Source organism: Pleurodeles waltl, chromosome 4_2, assembly GCF_031143425.1.
Source record: "Pleurodeles waltl isolate 20211129_DDA chromosome 4_2, aPleWal1.hap1.20221129, whole genome shotgun sequence".
Lineage (NCBI taxonomy): Eukaryota > Metazoa > Chordata > Amphibia > Caudata > Salamandridae > Pleurodeles > Pleurodeles waltl.
The window spans coordinates 640582321-640593689 of NC_090443.1; the positions used below are offsets into that span (position 1 = coordinate 640582321).

At 43.5% G+C, this 11369-nt stretch overlaps 1 long non-coding RNA gene across 1 annotated transcript; it reads left to right on the forward strand.

The window, feature by feature from the left end:
* The first annotated feature begins 112 nt into the window (after window positions 1-112).
* On the forward strand, window positions 113-10645 carry LOC138293157 (uncharacterized). The gene is made up of 2 exons (XR_011202913.1): window positions 113-269; window positions 3529-10645. It is a non-coding gene; the product is annotated as an uncharacterized lncRNA (long non-coding RNA).
* The last annotated feature ends 724 nt before the right edge of the window (window positions 10646-11369 follow it).

Below are 11369 nucleotides of genomic sequence, written 5' to 3' on the forward strand. Positions count from 1 at the left end.
GCGACGTTAGGTGGCCCTTGGTTTCTATTGGCGCAGGCGGACGAGGAGGCGAGGCCTACTATTAGGGGGCGTGGCGCCACCCACGAGACACCGACATCTGCCTCCGGCTCGAGACAGTACAGGGGGCACCTGGGGCAGGCGTGAGAGCCTGACGCAGACTCTGCGTGTCCAGGTCCACACCCCCCACTTACCCCAGGGAGCCTCGCGCCTGCCTGACGCCGCTGTACGGAAGAACAGAACACGGTGCGGACCGCTGGCCGGATACAAAGGTACAGCGAAGCAGGAGGAGGAAGGGCTGTGGCAAGACATTAAGGGGGGTGGGGGAGTCATAATGAGAAGGAGACTGTCAAAGATACTTCCATCTCATGCACAAACGTCCTTCGCCTTCCCCGCCCCTACATCCTATCCAGCTTTTACAATTTTATACGGCTGTCCCGTCTGAGACTTATCTGAGTGTGATCAGTTACTTTCGCGGCTGCGCTTCTAAAAGTCCTAACTTTACAATTTAATCTAAACCAAGCGACACTGATAATAAGGTTTTCCTATGTAGTGAACATTCACCAAAAGTGATTTGGTGCGTTTTTGCCCCATGCTTTGCGAAATTTAGCTAACGGGTTCGGGTCATCAGCATACTTGTAAAGTCATAAAGGCAGTTTTTTTTATTATAAAAACACCTTGTGTATATGAAACGTTCGTTTTAACTTTGATGTATATGGTTACTTATGTTTTTATTTCTCTCCAGGTAAACTCTCTCATAGCCCGCATTTTGGTATTACGATCTAGTATATCTGCCGCAAAGATACATCAACATTCCATGATCACATATGGCCCTTGTGGCTTTTATCTAAAAGTAATATATTTTTGCATCTGTAAACCCAAAGTGATGCACGCTTGTCTACCATAGGCACAGGGGCCGCGGTAGTTACATTGTATTCATAGTTAAAAAAAAAAAAAAAAAAGAGGTCACCGTGAATCCTCCCCCACTACCACTCACCATATTAAATTACTATCACGCTGAAAGAAAGTGTTGCTTTCAGGGGCACCGTCAATGATGCTTCCCTAACCGTGATGATATAGAACTTCTGTAATATTCACTAGCAAGCTTGCATAATCTAAGGCCTGCAATTAGTAGTACATTAACGTCTGTTTTACTACAATGGGAATCTTGATAATTTTTTTTTTTGCTTTGCAAAACACAGACATTGCATACTTTAGAGCCATTTCCAAAAGGCATGTCGTAGTATGTAATGCAGTACTACCGAAATACTCTAACATTCCTTTATGAATTTGCCACAAAACATCTAACTTGTGAATAAAATGGTACACCCAGGCATTGCTTAATTGAAGCTGGTGGTTGCAGGGGGGCCCACCAGTATTCATTTTTTTACACCAGAAGCTATTTTTCCTCATCAAACTTTGACCCAGGGCAAGACAGCAAGAAACACAGTTGGTATGAGGGAGAAGTAGTAATACACAGATAGGAAAACACTGACAAAAGAAGAACAAGCATTTTCAATGCAATGGGTCTCACATTTGCTCGAGTTAGAGCTATTAGCGTTGTAAAGAAAAATAAACGCAGCACAATCGCGCTTTGTAAAATGCAGCGCGATCGCGCTGTGTGGAAAATAAACAGATAAAGTAGTCCGGACCCCAGACTGAAAACATCGAGCCTCGCATGTTTTTAGTAGTTTACCGGTGCTGTGTAGGTGGGCTAAACACCGTACAAGGCATGACATATGCTTGCCTTTCACAAATGAATGCAAGTGGATTTTAAAAGGCAAGCCCACGAACCAATGTAAGTCACTGACGTGACATGGGCGTGGTTTGAAGCCCAAAGAGAGATTACAGAATGGACAGAGCGCTTTGCGCTCGCCCATAAAAAAACGGATACAAATAATATACTTCAGTGGGAATAAGGGGCATAGAGTGTCATGAATTAAAGAAACATAAGGCGGAATCAAAACTACATTGCCTTGATATTGTACACCCCGACATTCAGTAGTGCAGTGTTTAAACTTTGGGCCCTGATACTTATTCTTTTACTAATAACATGGAACAGGTACTGTGGGAATATTCGTATATGATTAGTCCAGGTAGAAAGGATTGTGCCATCTTGGCACTCAAGAGAGTGTGTATTTTTTTATTTATTTTTTTAAATTTTTTCTCAAATAATGTAAATCCATGTAAAACATCACTCCTTCAGGACTACATTCCATGCTCATAAATTCTTGTGTGAATCAGCCCCAAAATCTGTAATCTCTGAAGCCCTCGCAGATAGGTCCACACCATAAAAATATGTACTATATCAAACACACAAGTAACACATCTACTTGAATAGACAATCATAAGCACACACATTAACCCAAAATTATTCTAACAGAGGGCATAATTCACAGATCTGTTCATGTCAGATTAATGTATGTCTTGCAGTATATGTGATGTGCATCCCGCAGACTGTGCCACCCAGTGCTAATCACATAGCAAAAAAGGTAATGCACGATGCAGAAATCGCAGGAATAGCCCCTGTTTTTCATTTCCCTACTGCAAAGGAGTTTAATTTACAGGTCATATGACGCAATCCCTGTAATAAGAATTCAGGCTCCTAATAGACCTACTGGAAGACTGTCTTAGTCTGCTGAATACAGGTGCCAATCAAGTGAGGGTTTTTTTTTTTTAGGAGGAAGGTGCATTATGTTAGCTCCAGTGGTCTGCCTGTAACATGCAAGGCACATGTTCCAGTTCAATTAATAATCTCAGTGTTTTAGCATGCTGTGAAAATCGATGTGTGCCGTGGATGTTCGAAGTTGAACCCCTGCAGAGCACACTTGGCATTTCACCTTCAGCGGATAAAATCAATATACATGGCTATGTTACTAATACGAATTGAACAGATTCTTGGTAGTATTTACCATGCTACCTGTCCATACTCTAGTCATGTAAAAACAGAAAGTGATTCGTTTTGCTTTTGGTAGAAGTAAATAAAGAATTACGAACAATTAAGTAAGATTTACCACCCTACATCTGCCAGTCATTGACCTGAAAGTTAATCCTGTCTTGCTGTAGAACAACTGAACAGTAATGCAAAGTGCTCCGAGTCAATCCCACTATTCATAAAGACAATAAGATCTGTCATTCACTTATGTTTTGTTTCTCCCGGTGGGTTTCAACTTTGCACTGGAGATTTATGACAAGAATTAATAAAAAAAAAAGCTGTCACGGTAAAGTGTTGTGTATTTTGTAAGGACACACATGCTTCTTAGTGCTGAGTATTGAGCTTGCCTCTCACTGCCATCATTCAATTGTAAAGCGCCACCACTGGGGTTTATTCGCAGAGCAGAAGTGTTTCATAGTCTAGTGTGAACAACCTATCCATTGAAAATAAAATAAAGTTTCGGATTCTAAATGTCAAAATTTGGGTATGTTGATATTGCACTTAAGCATCAGTTTGTGGGCAATCATTTTCTAATGCAGCTGTGTATAAGTGTCTCTTACTCTTTTCTTTAATCTTTTTTTGTGTGTTTTATCTAGATGTCGGATATTGCCATGCTTGTTATACAACATTTATCTCAAAACATTGACCAAGAACTTGTTGGTCATACGTGATCCAAATGGAAACTTTCCTAGAAAGAGCTACTCATGCCCGCTGTCTACTTTCCTGCTGCTGCATCTATCATCATCAATCTGAGGATTTAAAGACTGGAACAAATGACCTAGACTACATGAGCATTTGCTGCATTAAAAAAAAAAAAAACAACAAAAACGTACTTCACTGATGTTGATTTTTTTTTTCGCTGGAGTCTGTTAAAAAAACATTATTGAAACTACAGGCAGAAATGCGATGGGAACTGGACATAGACTAAATTACTTTTAGATAACAATGACTAAGTCTTTCAACAGGAAAAAAGTGGAATGAAAATGTAGTTGTCTTCAAAGTTGATGTAAACACAGTGCTTAATATGTGCTTGTTGTTTCCGGTGTGGAGCGCTTATTCTTCTGCCTCCAGCATTTGCTGCAAGCAAAAGAGACATATGGGAAAGACAGAGGGAGAGAAAAACTAAAACTAAAAAGTGTCACAATGGCAGAAAGGAGAAAGCTGCAAAAGTGAGCTGAAGGGACAGGGAGTGGCTTTAAATGGACTGAGGAGCCCCGAGATAGCTTCAAGGTTATGCTGCCGCAGTATTCTGTGTTCCCATATTTAATTGCAGCAGCCGCATGTTTGAGAGGAAGGCTTTGAGGACCGGCACGTTTTTATTTACAAATTAAGCACTGTATAAATGCAAGCCTACAACTTTGAAACATATCTGTGAAGCATGCACACCCAGCATATCAGTGGATTCTATCAAAAACAGACCAAAGTAAAATAGCATAGCACTTTCTTGTCATCACAAATTAGAATAAACATCAACAAAGCAATTATCTGCAAGAGAGCATGGCATGTTCGTAATTAGTACTACTCTGGATGACAATTTTTCTTTTATATTGGTTGGGTTTCTTAGTTTGTATTGACTCATTATTTGCCTCCACTTTCTTTTGCCTTGCAAAGGCCCAACTTGATATCTTCATTATTCTCTTTTATATTTCTTCATACGCCAGTGTAGGTCATAAAGCACTCAGATTTCCATTGCACTCCTCTTTGTCCATTAAGTTACATAGTAGGAAGGGTATTGTTTTAGACTGGCCCAAATGGGGCCTACAGGATAAGGTGCGTTGAATTTTAAGATATGGTGTACGCACAGTTCATCAAATGTCACTATACTTAAGCTGGAGTGTTGGAATGTGAAACCAGGCATAGTCACACATGCAGGTACATACCTTCTTTTGGGGTGGACATAATAATTGTAGGAAGGTAGCCTCTTTCTAGCCTTGTTACCCCCACTTTTGGCCTGTTTGTGAGTATGTCAGGGTGTTTTTACTGTCTCACTGGGATCCTGCTAGCCCGGGCCCAGTGCTCATAGTGAAAACCCTATGTTGTCAGTGTGTTTGATATGTGTCACTGGTATCCTGTTAGCCAGGACCCCAGGGCTCATAAGTTTGTGGCTTATATGTGTTCCCTGTGTGGTGCCTAACTGTACCACTGAGGCTCTGCTAACCAGAACCTCAGTGTTTATGCTCTCTCTGCTTTTAAAATTGTCACTGTAGGCTAGTGACTAATTTTACCAATTCTGATTGGCACACTGGAACACCCTTAAAATTCCCTAGTATATGGTACCCAGAGTATTGGGGTTCCAGGAGATCCCTGTGGGCTGCAGCATTTTTGCCACCCATAGGGAGGTCAGACAATTCTTACACAGGACTGCCACTGCAGCCTGAGTGAAATAACGTCAATGTTATGTCACAGCCATTTGTCACTGCACATAAGTAACTTATAAGTCACCTATATCTCTAACCCTCACTTAGTGAAGGTTAGGTGCAAAGTTACTTAGTGTGAGGGCACCCTGGCACTAGCCAAGGTGCCCCCACATTGTTCAGGGCAAATTCCCCGGACTTTGTGAGTGCAGGGACACCATTACAAGCGTGAACTACATATAGGTCAATACCTATATGTAGCGTCACAATGGTAACTCCGAACATGGCCATGTAACATGTCTAGGATCATGGAATTGTCACCCCAATACTATTCTGGTATTTTGGGGGGGGGGGGGAATTCCATGCATCCCCGGGGATCTAGCATAGAACCCGGTTACTGACAAACTAGCTCTCTGAGGTTTTCCAGGCAGCTGCAGCTGCTGCCAACCCTCAAATAGGTTTCTGACCCCTGGGACCTGGGCAGCCCAGTCCCAGGAAGGCAGAACAAAGGATTTCCTCTGAGATAGGGTGTTACACCCTCTCCCTTTGGAAATAGGTGTGAATGGCTGGGGAGGAGTAGCCTTCCCCAGCCTCTGGAAATGCTTTGAAGGGCACAGATGGTGCCCGCCTTGCATAAGCCAGTCTACACCAGTTCAGGGATCCCCCCCCAGCTCTGCTCTGTCGCGAAACTGGACAAAGGAAAGGGAAGTGACCACTCCCCTGACCTGCACCTCCCCAGGGGAGGTGCCCAGAGCTCCTCCAGTGTGTCCCAGACCTCTGCCATCTTGGATGCAGAGGTGTGAGGGCACAATGGACAGCTCTGAGTGGCCAGTGCCAGCAGGTGATGTCAGAGACCCCTCCTGATAGGTGCTTACCTCTTTCAGTAGCCAAGCCTCCTTTCTTAATAGCCAAACCTCGTTTTTTGGCTATTTAGGATCTCTCCTCTGGGCTATTCCTCAGATAACGAATGCAAGAGTTCACCAGAGTTCCTCTGCACTTCCCTCTTCGACTTCTGCCAAGGATCGACCGCTGACTGCTCCAGGACGCCTGCAAAACCACAACAAAGTAGCAAGACGACTACCAGCAACATTGTAGCGCCTCATCCTGTCGGCTTTCTCAACTGTTTCCTGGTGGTGCATGGTCTGAGGACTGTCTGCCTTCACCCTGCACTGGAAGCCAAGAAGAAATCTCCCATGGGTCGACGGAATCTTCCCCCTGCCAATGCAGGCACCAAACCTCTGCATCACCGGTCCTCTGGGTCCCCTCTCATCCTGACGAGCGTGGTCCCTGGAACACAGGAGCTGAGTCCAAGTGTCTCCCACAGTCCAGTGGACCTTCTGTCCAAATTTGGTGGAGGTAAGTCTTTGCCTTCCCACGCCAGACAGCAAACCTGTGTACTGCGTGATTTGCAGCTGCTCCAGCTTCTATTCACTTTTCCAGGACTTCCTTTGTGTACAGCCTAGCCTGGGTCCCCAGAACTCCGTCCTGCATTGCCCAGCTCACTGAGTTGGGCTCCGACGCTGGGGGACCCTCCTTTGTGACTTTGAGTCGACTGCTTTCCTCAGATCTTCCAAGTGCCTGTTCTGGTACTTCTGCGGGTGCTGCCTGCTTCTGCGGGGGCTCTCTGAGTTGCTGAGCGCCCCTTCTGTCTCCTCCTCCAAGGGGCGACATCCTGGTTCTTCCTGGGCCCCAGCAGCACCCAAAATTCTCAACCGCGACTTGCAGCTGGCAAGGCTTGTTTGCAGTATTTCTGCTTGGAAACACTTCTGCAACCTCCAGCACGCCGTGGGACATCTTCTCACTGAAGGGAAAGTTCCTGGCACCATCCGTTGTTGCAGAATCTTCAGCTTGTTCCATCCGGAGGCAGCCCTTTTGCACCTTCATCCAGGGTTTAGTGGGCTCCTGCCCCCCCTGGACACTTGCGTGACTATTGGACTTGGTCCCCTTCTTTTACAGGTCCTCAGGTCCAGGAATCCGTCTTCACTGCTTTGGTAGCAGTTGTGGTTCTTGCAGAATCCCCTATCACGACTATACTGTCTTTCTGGGGTATAAGGGTAACTTTACTCCTACTTCTCAGTGTCTTGGGGTGGGGTATTTTGGACACCCCTACTGTTTTCTCACAGTCCCAGTGACCCTCTACAATCTCCCATAGGCCTGGGGTCCATTTGTGATTCGCATTACACTTTTGGAGTGTATGGTTTGTGTTGCCCCCTAGGCCTATGTCTACCTATTGCATCCTATTGTGATTCTACATTGTTTGCACTACTTTTCATACTCTTACTTACCTGTTTTGGGTTTGTGTACATATAATTTGTGTATATTACTTACCTCCTAAGTGAGGGTATCCTCTGAGATACATTTGGCACATTGTCACTAAAATAAAGTACCTTTATTTTTAGTAACTCTGAGTATTGTGTTTTCTTGTGATATAGTGCTATATGATATAAGTGGTATAGTAGGAGCTTTGCATGTCTCCTAGTTCAGCCTAAGCTGCTTTGCCATAGCTACCTCTAACAACCTAAGCTGCTAGAAACACCTCTATTCTACTAATAAGGGATAACTGGACCTGACACAAGGTGTAAGTACCACAAGGTACCCACTATAAGCCAGGCCAGCCTCCTACAATAATATGTTGAAATCTGTTGTTGGAATGCATCAAGTGTGCTTCATTAGGATGTGCAGCGTCTGCCCATTATCGTCAAAAGGTACAGTGCTAATGCAGGCCATGTTAATCCATCAGTAAATAGTCTAATAATGTACTCAAATGAAATCGAGGACCAACCCTAGTGAAGGCCATTTTAAGCCGTCAGTAAGTAGTCTCATATTGTACCAAAAAGCAATAGAGAGACAACCCTACTCCAGGCACTGTTAAGCAACCACTGAATAGTCTAATATACCCAAATGCCATTGAAGGCAACTGTACCCCTGGCATCAGTAAATAGGCTATCATATCCAAAAGCAATGGAAGGCCAGCGCTACTGCAGGCACTGTTAAGCCACCAGAGAGTAATATATGAAGTCCACCGCAGGCACTTTTAAGCCTACAAGAATTGTAATATTAAGTCCATTCAGAAGCATGGATATGTGAGCCAGCCAGGAGTGATAGAAGGACTACTCTGCTGCAGGCACTGTTAAGCCATCAGAGTGTACTTATATGGAGCCTGTCCAGGAGGGTGAGATAAAGTAGATGTAAATGAAAAGCAGATGAAAGAAAATCAAAATGGAGAACCTTTGATGCTGTGGAGCCTACCTATAGGTAGGCCCATTATTCAGAGTGGTAGGTGGGAGGAAACAAGGAAATTATGTACTGCACATCAGGTTGAAAAGTGAGAAATAAAATACAGCAATGGAAAAAAATGCATGCTGACAAGAAACCAAACAACATCAAAAATACAAGCCCAATATTCTGAAACAGTTATGCCCAGTGGCCTACCACAAGTTCACATTTAAATGCTATGTAAAACACATTAGTGCATAACTCTGCTGTAGCCCCAGAGGGAGCAACATGTCCCTTGTGTGGTGGACCCATTGAAGGGCAGCCTCACAGATTTCTTATGGTGAAGATACAGCTTCGAGATTCTGGCCATCCTTATGGCGCTCGCCAGGTATCTACTTTCCTCAGCTGTAGCTGTGCTTTCCACAAAATGGTTTCAGGTGCTTAAATGCAGAGGATGCATATTCCAAATACCCATTCTGTACACACTTTGTTAACAGATATACGCCATCTTGGGATGATTTTGACAAATACTTGAACGCTGGATGCTGTCTGCCATTGTTAAACCTTTAACGCTTCAGTGGACACATATGTGCTTTTCATCTCCCCCACTTCTGCTGCACCTCTCTGTAGACCAAATGCAATGATTAGACAAAGATGCCAAGCACACATTCCTCCTAAGTCCTCTGTGTTGATTTTCTGCATCACAGACCTTCAGATTTAAATCAACTCTTATGCTCTTTTCAGACCACATCTGCTTTTGCCCACGCAATTATGAAACCTTCATGGCGGATGAAAACCTACAGCAACAATAAATCTATGTCCGTGTGCAAAGCACTTGCCTATGCCTTTAGTGCAAGCAGTGCATGCAGCATTTTTAATGCATTCTCCTGTCAAAGGTCATTAAAAGAGAAAGCAATTATTAGTCCCAAAGGAATGAAAAAATGGAATCAATACCCAACAAACGAACACTGCGTGGTATTATGTATATGTTTAATTTGTACTGCAAATGGTCTGTGTACTTCTTGATGTGTAAACCTTTTTTATCCGACTAGATGTACAGCTCTTTATAAATAGCTCAATTTGACCTGGTATAACCGTGCATAAAAGCCTAGGCTTTAGAGACTAGTTGGATTGTTTACCGCATTTGCGCTATTCTCTTCTGCTCTTGTTTATTACAGAAACGCACAGGTAGCTTTCTAGCCGCAGCACAGAATATAAAGAAACTTTTAGCTAGGGTCCCCAATATGTCCATAGCTGTTTCTAGGTTTCTTTGGTAGGGTTGATTGTTTTTGTTTTGCTTCCAATTACATCCTTTCTACTGTTCGCTCAACACTATTAGATTTGTTCTCCTCTTCCTTGGCCAAGCCACATCCGTGAACAGGCCCACAGGCTTGCCAAATTGCCAAGTTTCACTTAAGTTTGTGTGAGAGGCGGTGGGGGCTCGACGGGATAGAGTCTAGTTAGGGTGTGGGTCTGTAAGCCCATTGCAGTTGCGAGGCATGAGAAGGAGAAATCATGGAGAGGAGGCCGGGCTTTGTGTCAGAACCTGGCCCAAACCCCCCACCCCAACACAAGTTTCTGTAACCACTCCTAATGTTCTGGAGAGCTTGCAAAAAACACAATGAACATCAGCAGTCCCCAGCCTCCAAACATGAGCTGGAAACCCACACTGCACAGGAGTTTCCAGCTCATGTTATCTCCCACCCTGTGATACCGTTTTCTCCCTGAGAGGCCATGTGAGCAGAAACAATATCTTGTGATACACGGATAGACTGTGTGCGTTGGTAGCTCTGGGCTCACCTTTGGGTCTGGCCCCACTGCCCGATGAATGTGCAAAGGCCTCTTGCAGCAACATGAAAGATATCTTTCTGCTAGATCGGTTTTGTAACTAATCCAGTCCTCCTGCACACATCTTTTAATTTTTCTTTCCTAATATCTGTTTTCCCTTGAATCAGCTTATTAGCAGGCACTGCTAATTGCTTGTTAATTTTGCTTACGTTTGTTCAAATTTGTTATTATTTATATTTGCCAAAATAGGACTAAAATGTGTCAGTGTACACATAAGGGGAAGGAATTGTAAGGCTCCAGAAGGGGGGAAAATTATGTGCTTGGAAATTAAAATTCGAAAACAAACAATCCATCAGGAATTGTGTGTTGGTCTGTTTTGTAAACCAGCTGCTTACCGTGAATGCGATGTTCTTTTTATGTTCTGTTCACTTATCAGTGTTACTCTTTCAGGAGAGTATTAAGATGTTCGCTTTTGTGAGAGACGTCACTGTGATGTAAAGTCACAATTGTTTTACTACTTCTATAAAGTAGTCATTGATTAATTTGGAAACCGTAAAATGTTGGATAAATAAAAAGAGAGTAACTGACTGTCCTTTTGTAACTCAGCTTTATTTACAGTTACTCTGATTTTACTTGTGATTAAATGCGTATTAAAACGATAGGACCATAAATTATTTAATCAAGTAGAAAATAATGTCTTTGTTTTTAGCAATTCAGCATTGCATGCATTTGACAGTTGTATATGTATAGCTGAATATTATTGCTTTCTGGCCACCCGAGGTATGTCGTTTTGGTTCCCAACAAGTCCTGAGCAAGCAAGTAAATGATTTTCCTTATCTAAGGTTTTAAGCAGAGACTTTTCGGATTTGCTGTAAAAGAAGCAAATTCTACGCCTTTGGGTACCCTGATCTGTACTAGCAAGCTAAGAGGCAACAGCACAGTCTCTCAGGTTGCTGGCCCGATGCAAGGGGCTTGGTTTGTGGGCTCTGGACTAAAGCTCTTTGCAGAGATAAGCTCATGCCTTACTCTCCTTTAGATACGATCAGCGTACCTTTAATGGGCTGGACTTTGGTGTGCAC